Source organism: Furipterus horrens, unplaced genomic scaffold (genome assembly GCF_987537825.1).
Source record: "Furipterus horrens unplaced genomic scaffold, mFurHor1.1.pri manual_scaffold_1, whole genome shotgun sequence".
NCBI lineage: Eukaryota > Metazoa > Chordata > Mammalia > Chiroptera > Furipteridae > Furipterus > Furipterus horrens.
The window spans coordinates 11,321,385-11,336,404 of record NW_028327171.1 but is presented as its reverse complement, the minus strand read 5'-3'; positions in this window follow the sequence as shown (position 1 = coordinate 11,336,404).

Below are 15,020 nucleotides of genomic sequence, written 5' to 3'. Positions count from 1 at the left end.
TTTCAAGTAAGTTTATATAAATATAAACATATAATCATCAGCACATAATCTTTTGGAATCGCCATTGATCACTGAGCATTATTCCCTGGATCCATCCAATTGTCCTATGTATCAATAGCTCCATCATTTTTACTGTTGAGTGGGATTCCTCATATGGATGTACCACACTTTGCTTAACATTTACCTACTGAGGGGCATTATAGTTGTTTGGCAACTCTGGCTGTTAGAAATAAACAGCAGCTTTGTCTATTACAAGAACAACTATGTACAGGATTTTGAGTAAACATAAGTTTTCATCTTCTTGAGATAAATGCCCAGGTATACAAAGGATGAATTGTATATACATATATATCCCATTTTTTAAGAAACTGTAAAACTGTTTCCCAGAGTGGCTATATCATTTCACATTTCTACCAGCAATGTATGAGGGATCCAGGTTTTCCACAGTCTCTCCAATGTTTAGTATTGTCATTATCTTTGTTAAATCGTGGTAAATAATACATACAAAATTTACCATCTTAACTATAGCTCAGTAGTGTTTAGTATAGTCACATTGTTGTACAATAGAGTTTCAAAACCTTTTCATCTTGTAATCTAAAACTCTGTACCTATTAAACAAAAAACCTTTTCCTCTTTTCCCCCAGCAAGCATAACTACCATTCTCTGCTCTGTTGCTATGAACTTGACTACTTGAGATACCTCATACAAGCGGAATCATGCAGTACTTGTCTTTCTGTGACTGGTTTATTGCACTTAGTTTAATGTTCATGACGCACCATGTGACAGGATTTCCTTCCTTTAGGCTGTTCTATTGTATGTATATATCCCGTTTTGTTTATCTTCTCATCCATCTATGGACTCTTGAGTGTCTTCCACCTCTTGGCTATCATGGTTAGTGCTGCTATGTACATGGTTGTGCAAATATCTCCTCAAGTCCTGCTTTCAATTCTTTCTAAATAGACCTAGAAAGTGATATTGCTGAATCATATGGTAGTTCTATTTTTAATTTTTGAGGAATGGTCATCCTCTTCTTACAGACCCAAGTCCTTGGGTGGACCCTACAACACCGCCCCACCACCCATGCAGTCACTGAGCCCCCATGCTCACTGGGGAGGCCCAAACATGTGGAGCAGCCCCCGGATGCCAGCTCGTCCCTCCCCAGGATCTGCACACTACCCAAATATTATCTATTTAATGGTTCATATGAAGGCTTGGAACATTTCCTGGACAGGTCTCTGTGGGGTAAGAGATACTGAGCATTTGAGGGCTACCCTCGTGGCTCAGCCTCCTACAACCTCCTACAGAACAACCCAACCCACATGTGTCCAGACAATAAGAGCCTTTCCTTCACATTTAAGGCAGGACACCCAAAAACACAAAGGAAACAAGGGTTTGGAAGTGGCTCCTCAACTCAACTAACCCATCCAGAAGATCTCTGGGAGATTGGACCACAGGCAAATAACCCCCCCCCCCCCAACAGGCAGCTGTGTTTTTTCTGTCCTCACCCTTGGTCCCACGTGACCTTTGGAAGGTCTTCACAGATTCAGTTCCATCAGTCCCATGTGAGGTCCCCTAGCCCATCTCCATAGATTGGGGTGCTGAAGGGGTATCTTCCTAAAACCCTGCTCTTTCCCTAAACCTTCCTGTTGATGCCTGCAGTGTGTGTAAAGCCCAAGAGTCCCCAGAATGGCATTAGAGGGCACAGAAAGGAGATTAGCCTGGCCTTTTATGGTGGTTGGGGTAGGCCACGGTGAGAGTTCTTGCTGGGGGCAGGGCTTTCTTGGTTTGAATCTCCCACGCTCCAAAGGAGGGGGCACTGAGTGCTCTCACCAGCTCACTCAGACACTGGGGTACAAAAGGAAGAGAGAGGCAAGACTTGAAATCTGTCACAGTCCAGAATTCAAACCCAGTCATTCTTAATTACCCTGTATTTCATCACTCCTTTCTTTGGGGGACAGGAACGGAATGCCATGTGATCAGACAGACATCAGAAAAATGCAGTTTCACCTGCTTTTCATATAAATGCTGTTCCCTCCCCTGCCCACCCTGAGGAGGTCATTCCCCCCAGGATTCACATGCATTCCCCGTTGTCAGGCAGCGTGGTTCCTTCTCACCAACTTACAAGTATGTTCTCTCCTGAGTCAGGGTCATGAGACTCTGATGTCCGTTAGAAGAGCTGGTTGCAAGCAACAGAACGAATTCTGACTGCCAAAGCATGGGGGTTTCTATTCTTTGCTTAAAAAGTAACTTAACCACAAAAACGTTCATTTAAACGGGACATAACGAGCATCCAACCGCCTGGACAGGCTCCCGTGTTTGCCTGGGAGGGGTCCCAGAGCCCTGCGCTTCCGCAACCGCGTCTCCAAGCTCGAGGCTGAGGCTCAGCATCAGACACCCTGTTGCAGTCCGAGCCACCCAGACGTGCCCCGTTCTGACAGCACAGCTGATGGCTGAATGTGGAGAATGGCTGTGTGGCCCTTTGGCCAGGACCACTTTGGGCACAGGGAAAGGGGGTCCTCTGTAGAGCCCTGCGAAGGGGAAATGGTGTCCCATCTGGCAGGAAGGCATGGGGACACCGTGGGTGGAAGGCACCTTGAAAAACGAGGCGTGTGGGGCTGTCTGCCAGCGGAGCAAAAGCAGAGAGGTTGACAAGGCTCGGGCGGCTACTGCTTCTTCCATCAAAGACGCAGAATGGCTGAGGCTTGCGGCAGCATGTCCACTTACTCCTGCAGCTTCGAACCGCAGGTCTCATTGTTCAGGAGCTGAAATGTCACCCAGTATGGCTCCACCCATCTGACCTGCGGCTGCTGTCACCCAGAACCAGGCACACAGTGGCCGCGTGATGAATGTCTGTTGTACGGATAAACAAGTTCAGTGCAGAAGAAACCATAGAACTAAAGCACAAAGATGCCACAGAACCTGCACAGTGCAGAGCCTGGTGGGGGGCCCCTTTAATGCCACCATGGCCACCACCACTTACCAGGAACTGCGGACCTGCACGTGGCGCGGACTACAGGAAGGCCACCCGTGCTCGTCTTCCGCAGCAGCGGGCCTGCTGGCCGAGTTCTGTTTTGTGTACGGGCGGTCTGCCGCCCTGGACCCTCCCACACACACTGAGAGACCAGCTGAGGCCCTGCAGCCTGACAAATAGAGGAAATACACGCAAAAACGTTCACCAGGTGATGTCGGCATCACGGCAGTGAGGGACACTCCCTTTGTCTTGCCCCTTCAATCTGCAACTAGAGGGACACTCGTAACTCGACACCCTGATGCCCGAGTTACCCACACGTCTGTGCATCTGAAGGTGGGTGCATTGGAACACGTGGGGAGGTGGAACTGGAGGCACGGCGGGATCGGTGCTCTTGACCCTGGTCTCCCTGAGCCCGCAGCCCCCGTGAGCATGCTAGCAGTGGTGGTGGTGAGGCCCCCCGCCCTGCTCCCCACAATGACCCCAGTGAAGAAAAGGGCAGCGTCAGCATTGGTGCCCGTGACCCTGGCTCCCACCCACCACCCCACCACCACCCCCGCTGCCGTGGTGCCCATCCCGCTGGAGAACCCAGTGGCCTCAGTGGAGGCTGCTGGCCTCCCAAGCGACAGCAGCACCAGCAGCCACAGGGAACCACACGGCAGTGATGGCGGGGCTCACAGCCTCAGTCCCCCTAGTCACAGGATGGCACCTGCAAGCCCGGCAACCCCCGAAGCAGAGAGGCACCCATGATACCAGCTCCCCACCACCTGCCCCATCTTTCCTGCCACGGTGGTAGTGCCTGTGACCCAGGTGACCCAGACACAGCAGGGGCACCCACCATCCTGGTGACCCCAGTGACAATACCTGCAACACCCACATCTGCAGCCGCACCACCGCAGCGACGCACCAGTGGCTCTGGAGGCACTAGCAGAGACGCAGGAGCACATGCAGCAGCGCTCTGGCGGAGGTGGCGGCGGTGGTGGCGGTGGAGGAGCGCCACCTCCCGGAAAATCAAAGAAGTGCCTCTCACTGCCAACCTGTTGAATTGTTCCGATTAAACAAAGCTGTACCTAAATTGAAGTGTTTGCTACATCAAATGCGCCAGTCGAGGAACAACCCATCAAGCACCACGAATAATCAGAATAACATGGTATCACAAAAGGGAAAATGTAAGCGCTTAGGGGAGGGCTGTGTAGAGTCCGTTCAGTTAGGTGCTCACCTAGTGCCTTCTTTCCAGCTGACTGCTTACCCAGGATGTTTGGGGGAGGCAGTGAGGGATGTGACAGTGGTTGGGGCAGCAGGATGGACCCTGAGCTCCAGAGAGAGGAAGAGGGAGAGACAACAGGAAGTGGGGAGGGAGGGACCCATGCCCGAGCGCAGCCCGACTGAAGTTTCTTCCAGAAATCGGAGGGTGTCTGGAGACAAGACAGAGCCTTTCTCCCGCCCCCACCCCCACCCCAGGGGGTTTTATTCCCAAGGACCAGCTCAGCCTCACCACCTGCATACCACAAATAGACCGTTGTCTATTAGGACATGATGCTGCCCTATACAGATCCTACACGAAGTTAGAGAATTTTACTTCACCCTACCACGTTGAGCCTGTATTTTTAGTTTGACAGATAAGGGGAAAGCATTTATTGAGTACTGGTGAACATTTTTGTTTTATGGAGGTAACACTGATTTGTAACATTATATAAGTTTTAGGTGGGAGGTGATTGATTGTCTCTAGGGGCAGCACTATGGGGAATTTCTTTCTTCTCTGACATCACTGTTATTTCCCAAGTGGTCTTTAGAAAGAAGGTCTTGATTGTAAGACAGGAAAAATCTATTTTGAAATCCAACCAAGCAACAATAATCAAGCAGTGCTCCATGGAGCCAAGCCCACCCTCCCAACCCCCGCGGGGCCAGCTTCCGGCTCCAGCTGCCCTGCCCCTCATTGGGTGGGGAAGCTCAGAGAACCACTGAGCACCCTGCTGCTCCCCCATACACCCCATGACTCATAGGGTGTTGCTCCATTCAGGGGAACTCTAGTGAAGAAAACGCAACCTGAAAGAGGTCCGATAACCCTCTCCGTCTTTTTTTTTTAAATATTTTATTATTTGTTTTTAGAGAGAGGGGAAGAGAGGGAGAAAAAGAGGGAGAGAAACATCAATGTGTGGTTGCCTCTCTTATGCCCCCAACCGGGGACCCTGCCGCAACCCAGGCATGTGCCCTGACTGGGAATCAAACCAGTGACCCTTTGGTTCGCAGACTGGTGCTCAATCCACTGAATCACACCAGCCAGGGCAACCCTGTCCATCTTGATGGTTGCTGCTGCTGTAGGTTCCGTGAGACTCTACCTCCCTCTGCTTGTACATCAAGTGACACTCTTGTTACTCATCAGGTCTTCTGGGGAGGCCGTGGGGAGAGAAAAACTGGAAAACTATAAAAATGTTTGTGAAAAAGACATGCCTTTCAGAGTTCACAGGAGTGCCTCCAATTTTCCTGTTTCTCATAGGTAACAGATGCGCTTGTCTACTTAGATAATGTCTTTAAAGGTGCAAATTTACTATTTAAGGTCACACATGTTTTTTGCTGTCAGCCAAAAGGACATATAATACAGGCAGGGCTGCTGTATTTACACCACTCCATGGTCTGTCACGTTTGCATATTCCACGGGTCACCACATCCCACCCCTCCAGCCACATGTCCCACCCCTCCACGGGTCACTTTGGGCTGCTGTGTTTGCGTGGCCCCTACAGAGAACCATTTTCCTTAGTTTCTGGTTCATCTCTAATATTTCTTTAAGAAAAATAAGTATGGATTTACATTTTCTCTTCTTACACAAAAAGTAGCACATTTACTTACTCTTCTGCACCTTGTCATTTTCATGCAACAATATCACCTGGGAATCAGGCTATATCAGTTCACAGGAACTTTGTTGTGTCTTTACAGCTACAGCAGTGCTCCATCCTGGACATACACGGGAGCTAATTAAACCAGACTACAGAGCTTATTCCAATGCTTTGCTATTACCAGATAACACCTCAAAGAATAACTGTATACTTATACCGCTGTGCGTCTGTGAAGAGGTTGCCTCCAAGCTGACTTTCAGCATTGGGGTGTACAGTAGATATAGTCTGAAACCATGTGTGTATGTGTTGTGTGTTGTGTATGGTGTGTGTGTTGGGTGTGGTGTGTTTGTGTAGAGGGAAGAAAATCTGATCCGAAACTGGCCCGTGGAGGAGTGATTTAACTCTCTGCAAAAGATGATCTTCTCTGTTGCAAAAAATAAAGAAGACAAAAACAAAAACCTTGATACTCTGCTCCAGGTGCGGAAAGCGTGGCTCCCAAGTCTTGGAGGGAATCAGAGAAACAAAGGTGTAAATAGCTTTGTCTGATAAATAAACACAGCCTCGGTGTGGGAGAGGACAGGAACAGGGGTGGGGACCAAGAAAGGGGTGCCAGGGCACAGTGCAGGTGGGAGCTTCTGGAAACGTGGTGGCCAGCGGCAGGAGCTGCGCGGTGTGCCTGCTTCTCTGAGGGCCCCCTACTGCCGTCGGCACTCAGGAACGCCCACTGCACACATGCACATGCGCATACACAGGTCTGCACTCCCAGCACCAGGGACAGCGCAGTCACAGAGGGCCACATTTAGAAGAAACAGGTTAGCCAAGAAACAGCAGGCAGAGAACAGATTGCCTGGAATTTGCCAGAACTTCCAAGGAGCCCTTTGATAGCTCCGAAGCTTAAGGTAAGTTTTCTGAGCCAAGTCCAAGCCAATCTCAACCCTGACTGGGTAGCTTAGTTGGGTAGAGTATCGCCCCATACGCCAAGGTTGTGGGTCCGATCCCTGGTCAGGGCACATACAACTGATGAATGCATAACTAAGTGGAACAGCAGATCAATGTTTCTGCCTTCCTCTCTCTAAAATCAGTCAAAAAAGGGCCAAGTAAATCTCAAAGATTTGGGTGACCTCAGAAACAGCTGGATTTCAACAGAAAGATTACATCCACAAGTTACATTTTGTTCATGTCTTAGAAATTATCCAGCAATTCCATATCACTTCCATGTTATCACTAGGTGCAGTGACTCACACTGAAGGTTTCATGGGACAGGATAGTGGAGCTCGAATGGACACCGAGACAGTAACTAGACCCTGCCGCTCCCCAGAGGACAGGACTCACAGATAGGGTCCTGAGCAGGAGGACAGATGAGCAGATGTTCAGTGTCCATGAAACATGCAGAACGAGGGCCCCCAGTGGGAATCCAGGAGCTGCCATTGCTGTGGCCTGACTCTGCCCCAAGGGAACTTGGGCTTGCAAAGTACCCAAGAGCAACTGTCTGTGCTGCATTTTGCGTCCTGGTAACTAGAACACGCTCTGTTCAGCTGCCCAATGTAAGCCCTCCTGAACCAGCTTGGAGCCACCACCCCTCCACCAAAACCCCTACAGATGACAGAAAAGACAGGCTTTCAATACAGAGATCCACAACTCCTTCACCAGCTACAGACGTTTAAGACACCAAAGCAAGTAGAATCTGGATTGAAGGAGAAAACCACAGACCAAAAGGGGCATGCAGAGGACAAAAGGTGACTTTCGGCAGCCGTCCGTCTCGAGAGACGATGGTGTAGCTTCTTTTTTTTTTTTTTTTTTCAGGTTTAATGTGTTTTATTGATTAAATTATTACATTTGTGCCAATTTCCCTTCCCTCTGCTCCCCTCCACCCAGTGGCCCCCCTCCCTCCAGTTGTCCCCCCCTTTTAGATTATGTCCATTAGTTGTGCATACAGTTCCTCCCAACCTCTCTTCGTCTATTCCATTCCCTCCTACCTTGATCCCCAATTCCTATATCATCTCCCTCCCTTTCCCCATTCCCCCTCCCTGTTGACCTCCCCCCAATATGCTTCCCGTACCCACAGTTCCTCTTCCACTCTCGTTGCCTATTTAGTTTGCCTTTGTTTCATCTCCCTAGCTTCTGTTTTTTTTTTAAACCAGTCCCTTTAACATCTCATATAACAGTGGTTTGGATCTAATGAACTCTTTCAGTTTTATTTTGTCCTGGAAACACTTTCTCTGTCCTTCTATTCTGAATGACAATTTCGCTGGATAGAGTATTCGTGGTTGTAGGTTTTGGATTTTCATTACTTTGAATATTTCTTGCCAGTCTCTTCTTGCCTGTAGGGTTTCCCTTGAGAAGTCAGCTGATAGTCTAATTGGGACCCCTTTGTACATAATTCTTTTCTTCTCTCTTGCTGCTTTTAAGATTCTCTCTTTATCTTTAATTTTTGACATTTTGATTATAGTGTGTCTTGGAGTGGTTCTCCCTGGGTCCAGTCTCTTGGGAACTCTCCTTGCTTCCTGGACCTGCAGGTCTATTCCCTTCCCCAAGTCTGGGAAGTTCTCCTTTATTATATTTTCACTCAATTTTTCAAGTTCTAGTTCATCTTCCTCATTCTCTGGCAAACCAATGATTCTTATGTTGGGCCTTTTATAGCTGTCCCAGAGGTTTCTGATCCTTTCATTGTTGCTTCCCATTTCCTCTCGCTGCATTGGTTGACTGCTTGTTCCTTCTCCATATTCCAGTTTGTTGAAATGAACTCTGGATTTTATTTCCTTTCCTTCTGTCTCGTATGCGGTTTTGTTCCTTTCGTTATGAAAGTTTTTCGCTTCTTTCATATCTTTTTCCTGCTCTTTTGTGAATTCTGTAAGCCACCTGATAACAATGGCCCAGAACTGAGCCTCTGACAGGTTTCTTATCTGTTCATCTGTCAGGTTCTCTATCTGTTGCCTGGTGAGCTGTGTCACTGGTATTTCTATAGTTGCCTGCCTCATTTTGACAGATGCGTTTTGTTTTCTTGGGCTGGCTGTCGGGGGCAGTGCCTGTGTACGCGTCACAAATTAGCGACCGGCGCCTGCCTGTCCGCGACCTATTTCGCAGCCCTGTGGTGCTTTCTTTGGGGGCGGGGTTCCAAGATGGATTCACACAGTTATTCAGCTAGGAGACCGGGATCCGTCCTCCCGCCCCCCTGGGCCTCACTGTTCAAGGCGATGCGGCGGCCGCTCTCCCCAGCGCCGGAGTCGCGCACCGCCAGGGGCTTGGCCGCCGGGATTCCTCGCCGGGGTCGCGCACCGCCAGGGGCTTGCGTAGCCGGGTTTCCTCGCCCCCCGCCGCTCCGGGTGCGACCGCAAACAGCACTGCCCTCTTTAACTCTTACCTGCCCAAATGGCACCGCTGGTTTATAACTTCATATGTTGGACTTCCATGTAGTTTTATTTTCTGGAATTTCTAGTTATCCTTTGTTTTGAAGTAGTTGTATTCCTCTATAGTTGTAGAGGGAGACCTAGCGTGTCCGTCTAAGCCTCCATCTTGGCCGGAAGTCCTGGTGTAGCTTCTTAAGAGTCTATCTGCACCGCCGAGAATGATTGTGCAGTCCGACTCGGGAGTGACACGGTATCTGTCTCCTCCCGTGTTGAATCGACATCTTGCGATGATGCTGGAGTGTCCTCTCCAGTGAAGCTGAAGCTACAGAGCCTGGAACTAGCCCTGGATTAAGTTAGCAGGGGCCTGGAACGGGGCGGAAGTCAGGGCACCTGACAGTGCGACCAGTGGAAATGGGAGTAGACACATTCACACACCACACACACATACAGACTTAAGAAGGCAGTCGTCTGGTTCTGGGGCAAATCTTGTAAGTTCATGATGGGGCTCAAACCTTTGGTATCCATATAATCAGGCCAAGAAAAGAACCTTTTGTATAACCAGTTTGCTCCCTATTGCACAGAACACTTTGTGTCTCAAAGCAATCATATTTGTGTGATATATTCCTAGCAAAAAGGTACCAACATGTACACATAAACACAGGAATAACTTCAGAAAGGTCTTTGCTGCTTTCTTTTCTTGCCTGTGTGAGACTGATTTTTATTTCACAAAGTTTGGTGCATGATTTTAGTGATGAGAGACAAAGACAGATGTGGGAAAGGGATACTTCTAATTATTAAAGAAATTACTAAGCCAATATTTTCACAAGGCACGTTGTGAGGATAAACCAAATCCAGAGGGGCAGGGTGGGGTGAGAAGAGGCTTTCAAGTACTGTCAAACAAAACCATGTATCCGTTAGCTTATGCTGCATAACAAACCTCTCCAATGCTTACTAGTTTAAAACAGGGTCCTTTATGAGCTCAGGATTAGGTCATTTACTGGCCAGCAATTCCAGCTGGGTTAGCTGAGATTCTTTGGTCAGTCTTGCGTGGGCTCACGCCCACATCAACAGTAAGCTGGTGCTAAGTTGCAGGGCTGATGGGTTGGAGGGGGCTGAAAAATGGCTCCCCAAATAGCAAACCCTAGCCTCTGAAACCTGTAAATGCTGCCTTCTATGGGGAGACTATCGTGGATAATCTTTATTAGTGTCCTTATAAGATAGAACAGAGACTTGAGGATGCTACACGACTGGTCTGAAAAATGGAGGAGGGGACGAAGAGCTAAGGAATGTAAAGAAGGCAGCTCTAGCGGTCGGCTCCAGACAAATAAACATGGAGTCCATCTTCCATGAGAAACAAGAAGGCTCACTCTGTGCTCAACATTGCTTGAATAATCTATTGCAAGGAGAGCGTCTTAGCCCTGTGGAATTATCTTCTATTGCACATCAGCTGGATGAAGAAGAGGGGATGAAAATGGCAGATGGGTAACAGTGAAGATGATGGCACATTTTTACAGTAGCCTTCTGGAAATACGGTTGGTCGTGGTTTTTTTCTCTGTTGAAGTTATAAGCAATGCCGTGAGAGTCTGGGGTCTAGAACTAATCCTGTCCCACAGCGCAGAGGCTCAGGCTCAATCACATAAATGAAAGATCATTCATATGCAATTATAAAAAACACTGGTTCACTGCTAGAAAATTAGAAAAACAGTGGCTCAACTTGAATTCTCTCTTTACGGGTCCATAATTAATATCAGACACATACCCTGCACCTTCCTTGACTCGATTACAACAGGAACATTATTCTATATTTGTCGTTAAGGGTGACCTGCAGATTGTGTTTTAAGCCAAAGTCACTAGGATCTATTTTTTGCTGGCTTCATGGCCTTAAGAAGCAACCAGTAAGGAATTTTGTTCTTCAAAAAGCACTACTTATTTGCTCTGAAGCCAATATATACCTGATCTTGCTTTGGGCATTGCAGCACTAACCCGCTTACTGAGCTTCCTGATATGACACCATTTATAGATGAAATAAGTAGAACAGCGATCTGCAACCAGTGCGCCACAAGAATTTTTTTAAACATGCACTACCTGACCTCTTTTCCCTTAGGTTGTCAAATAAAAAAATGACAATGGCCAACACAATAGCCCTCCGGTGAAAAGGAATCAAAATTATACCAATTTTTTTTGTCAGATCAGCAAAAATATATATATTTTAGTGTGCAGCAGAATTTTAGTAATTAGTGTATGCGGAGAGATGAAAAAGGTTGAAAATCGCTGGGTTATAAGGAGACACCGAGGAGTAAACCCACCTGGTCAGGACACCAAGTTGACTTTCCTTTATTGAGCTGTGTTGTGTATCAGGTTGTAATTGAAAAAAGGTGCAGGACAATTTTAAATGTTATCTGCTGAATTTCACCAGTATGCTTCTAGACTCAGCCCCACAGGCCTGGAAGCTCACCCTGGGCCTTTCTCAGTCCCCTGCCTCTCATGCTGTGGCTCAGAGCCCCATGGGTCGGGGAGGTGCAGAGTCACATGTCCCCTGCGCTGAGCCTGTCCATTCACATTCAAAGAACCCACTGTGAGCAAACTGACTAAGATGAAGGCAAGACCTGAGAGGCAGGACCATTCTGCCACCCTGGACAGGTCTGTGCAACTCGGAGTGGAGCCCAGAACATGTCACTGAAACCCTTCAGGAGATTTCTCTTCATGGCTGTGCAGAGATTGTGGTGGCTGGTGTTTCATCTGAGTTCATGTGGCTGCACACACATTAGCAAACTCACACCATGCAAAAGGCAGCTGGCATCAATGAATTCTGGACAAAGGAGACCCCGGGCACCTCCAGGCACATTTCTGTGTGTGTGGAGAGCCTATTTTGTAAAGAACCAGCCAAGTGCACCTTGGATAAGGTTCTCCTGTCACAACACTGAGATTTGCTTGTGGTCTCTGTGGTCAGATGATCACAGCTGTCAGCTCAAGGATGTGAAGAACTCAGTGAACAGAAACCACACAAAGGGTACCATGGACCTAAGTCACCTTAGCCCAACACTGACCAGGACCAGTGAGCAGCCCCCTGAGCCAGCCAATGGCAGCCCCTGTCCCGCTTGAGCCCCCAGACCAGTGGCCTTCTTTTCCTACCTGGGTTGCTATCTCAGACAATTACAGGTTTGACTTTTAAGATGCCCACAAAAATATCAAAAACGCACCACAAACACTGTCTTTTGTGAATTAATGACTGAAGATTTGTTGCCAGCAGTTCACTGGGTGTGCAGAGCCCAGGGGGGCATGAAAGCTGTCACAGCAGGTGGGAAGATGCCCAGGCTTCCCTCCCACACCTGGGCCAGGCTCACACATTCCTGTGCACATGTGCACAGGCACACACATGTGTGCTTCCCATGTTCTCACTCTACACTCACACATGCTCACACTCCTGCCTTCACAAGAACCTGCCCAGACTCAGCCCAGAGCAGTGACATCCAGTGCCCTGACTCTCCAGGTGCGTTTCTCACCTTTGTCACGGGCCTTCAGACCCAAACGTGGAACGCAGTTGGTATCCAGGTATGCATTTGTATGCCAGTGGTTTCAAAGCAGTAAATAAAGTCACGTCCATCCTTCCAGCACCAACTCACTGGAACTACAAACTGTGCGACTGTTGCTCATTCCCTGGGCAGGAATCACGTGGGGAAAGGGGCAGCCTATCAGTCTCCTGGGACAGGGCGAGGACAGGCTCCAACAGCAGGCTGGATCTGAGCAGGCAGTGTGATGATGGGCTCAAGGGACAGCTGAATCCCTGTCCCCTGCATGCAGCTGGAGGTTTATCCATTTTAATCTCAAAGAACCAGCTGTGGTTTCACTTGTTTTCTATAGTTTTATTGTTTCCTATTTCATGATTTCTCCTTTTTGATATTTTTCATACATTTTACTCTACTTACTTTGGGTTTCTTCTGCTCTTTCAGGTTCTTCAGGTAGAAGCTCAGATCCTTAATTGAAGACCTTTCTTCTTTTCTAATATAGACTTTTTAAATTGTAATAAAATGTATATAACATAAAATGTTCCATTTTAACCATTTTTAATGTATCATTCAGTGTCATTAAGTATGTAATATAGACTTTTAATGGTATGAATTTCCCCTAAATACTGCTTTAGATGCACTCCCCACATTTTTATATATTTTCATTTTCTTTCAGTTCAAATACATTCTCATTTCTCACTCTTTGAACTATGGGTTATTTAGAAGTACGCCTTCTACTCTCCAAATATTTGAGCATTTTCCAGAGATCTTTCTGTTATCGTCTTCCTAAATTAATTTCTGCTTTCATTTTTATGTATGCTTTCTTCCTGCTTTGTCTATTTTTTAATTGATGGTGGCTTCATTTATCTTTATTCTCTTTTGTTTTATCATTCCATCACATCATTCTTTTTCATTTTATGTGAGACTGACGAATGCTCTACAAGGACACCAAGACAATTCAAACGGGGAAAGAACAGCCTTGACCACAAATGGCATGGAGACAACTAGAAATCCACATGCCAAAGAATGAGGCTGTACACCTTCCTTCTGCCAAATACAAAAGTTAACCGAAAATGGGTCCAAGATCTAAACATAAGAACTAAAACTATGAATTCTTTAATGAAAACATAGGAGTAAATCTTCATACCCTTGGATTAAGCAATGATTTCTTAGATAGAATACCAAAAATACAAGTGACAAAAAAAAAACCCACAAATTGGATGTCACCAAAATTCAAAACAGTTGTGCTGGAAAGTGAAAAACAACCCACAGGATGGGGGAAATATTTGTAAATTGCGTATCTGATAAGGGACTTGTATCCAGAATGTATGCAAAACTCTTACAACTCAATAACAAAAAGATAAATAAATAGGCAAAGGATCTCACTAGATATTCCTCCAAAGAAGATATACAAATGGCCAGTAAGCACCTAAAAAGATGCTCAGCATCATTAGCCATCATGGGAAACACAAGTCAAAAGCACAATGACATACCACTTCACATGCACTCGGATAACTAGAGCCATTTTTTTAAGACACAACAAATTCTGGAAGGGATGTGGAGAAATTGGAATCCTCAGACAGTGTTGATGGGAGTGTAAAATGGTGCAGCTTCTATGGGAAATAGTTTTCAATTCCTCAAAAAGTTAAACATAGAGTTACCACATGACCCAGAAATTCCTCTCCTAAATACCTACCCAAGAGACGTGAAAACACACGTCCATCCAAAAACTTGTACACGAATACTCACAATAGCCAAAAAGCAGAAACCACCAACGATGAAACCAGAGCCACCATGAGGACCCTGCCCAGTGTCTTGGGGGCGGGGGGTGGAGTGGGGTGGGGGGGCCCTCACAGAGCTGCATGGGGGCACCAAGCTCAACGGCCCAGAGGGCTTGGAGCTAGAGCAGCCAAGCAGAGGATTCTTGCCCAGCCTTATACCCTAACGGACTCTGTCTGCCCTACTAGGCTCTGGATGGGCTTGGGGCCCGTTGCCCATGTATTCTGAGTTCTCCCTCTGGAATAGAAATGTCTATCCCATCTGGTCTTATCGTTCTGTTTTACAAGCACCTAACTTGTCTGGTTCCACAGGCTCAGAGCAGGAGAGGAATTCCGTGTCAGGGAGAACCATACCTGAATCTGGTTTAGGTATTTAGACGAGATGTTGGACTTTTAGAGCTGATGCTGGAGTGAGTTAAGACTTTGGGACAGATGGGTTGGAATGAATATATTTTGCATGGGGGCTAGGAAGTAGAATACTATGGACTCAACTGTGTTCCTCCAAAATTCATGTGTTGAGGCCTATCTTAGTCTGTTCAGACTTCTCTAACAGAATACCAGAGACTGGGAGCCTTATAAACAACTGA